The following is a 1,893-nucleotide window of genomic DNA, read 5'->3' as shown; positions in this document are numbered from 1 at the left end:
GGCCGCTGGGCTGGGACTGTTGAACCCGGTTGCCTGGGAGACTGGGCCGCCCACCCTCTCCCCCGCGCGCCTGCGCGGCGCCGGTGTCGGGCGGGGTGTGAGGCCCAAGCCCCACCCCGCCGCCTCGCCCCCGGCAGCGCCCCACCCACTCGGCTCCAGGCCCCGCCCCTCCCGCCGCCCCGCCTATCCCGCCCCCCCAGCGGGGCCCGGGCCTCTGAAGCCAGGCTGCAGGCGCGGCGCGTGTGTCCGCCGGGTGCCCTCGGCCGGGGTGCTCTTCCCGCTGCCTCCCCGCTCCGCCGATGTGGTGCCGGCGGTCAGGGCGGTGCTCGCAGACCGCCCCCCACTACCGAGCGGGCTGGGGCGGGGGCCGGGCCGTCCCCTGCGGGGGCAAGCGCCAGGGCGAGCAGGTGTCGAGGCGCCCCAGGAGCTGGGGAGTGGGCTCTCAGGGCGGGGGCGTCTCCCTAGCAGCCCAGGGCGGGCCGGCAGGAGGCGAGTTTGCACACACTGTTGGTGGGAGCGTAAAATGCTACACCCTCTTTGGAAAACAGTCCGGCAGTTTCTTTTCTTTTCTTTTTTTTTTTTTATAAAGATTTTATTTATTTATTTGACAGGGAGAGACAGCCAGCGAGAGAGGGAACACAAGCAGGGGGAGTGGGAGAGGAAGAAGCAGGTTCCCAGCGGAGGAGCCTGATGTGGGGCTCGATCCCATCACGCCGGGATCACGCCCTGAGCCGAAGGCAGACGCTTAACCGCTGTGCCACCCAGGCGCCCCTGTCCGGCAGTTTCTTGAACAGAAATTTACCATGACCCAGGCATTCTTGAGCTGGAGAGTTACTCAAGAGAAATGAAAACAGGTCCACACAAAGAATCATACACGAATGTTCATAGCAGCTTTGCTTCCAGGAGCCCCAAACTGGAAACGACTCCAATGCCACTTCCAACATTTGACACAGAGGAACGGATAAACGAAACGTGGCCTAGGCGTCCAATGGCACGTTGCTCAGCAAAAAGGAAAGAAACTACAGAAATACACCACATGAATGGATCTCAAAATCATTATGCTAAGTCAGACCCCTCCTTAAAAGAATACACTGTATGAACCCATTTATATGGAACTGTAGAAAATGCTACTTACAGTCCAGGGACGGCCGCTGGGGGGAGCAGAGGGAGAGAGGCATTGGAATTTTCAGAGGTAATAGAAATGTTTAATTGCGGGGAAGCTTTCAAGGGTGTATACTTCTGTCTAAGTTAATTAAATCATACACTAAATACGTGGTTGTATTTCGATATAAAGTTGGAGGTCGTGCAGAATAAGCAAGGGAGAGAAGCCAGGTGGGAGAGACTGGTCTTCTGGTCCCCAGAGAGCATCCAGGGGTGCCCTGGACATGATGCCCTCCCCCAGTAAACAGTTGGAAAACTGGACAAAATACTCGAAACAACTTTCTGCAAATTGGACAACAAGCAGTGCAGGAAACCAGGAACAAACAACCTCTAGACTCCAGTGCCAGCAATGTGTCAGGGACGGGTGGGGGGAAATTTCCACTGGTCCGAGACAGAGAAACTTGAAGATCCGTAAAAATCTGCTTTTTACTCCTTTTCCCGCTTCAATTCTTGCTAGGACCTGCACCTCCACTTCACACAGGCCTCGGAATACACGTAGTGTATGTCCTCCTTGTAAGAGACAAGGAGTTAATGATTTCTCTAGAACAGATAGCGTCTAAGGAAGGACCAGGTAAGAATGACCAGACAAGTCATCATATGCATATTCCAGACCACCAGTGCTCCACACCTCCTGGCTCCCAGGAATAACACCTGAGCTCTCATCTATGATGAGAGCTCCTGGATGCCTGAGGGGACAAGTACACCAGACCACCATCCTCGATAAACACCCCA

Source organism: Ursus maritimus, unplaced genomic scaffold (genome assembly GCF_017311325.1).
Source record: "Ursus maritimus isolate PB19 unplaced genomic scaffold, ASM1731132v1 scaffold_9, whole genome shotgun sequence".
In the NCBI taxonomy this organism is placed as follows: Eukaryota; Metazoa; Chordata; class Mammalia; order Carnivora; family Ursidae; genus Ursus; species Ursus maritimus.
Note: the sequence above shows the minus strand (reverse complement) of the source record.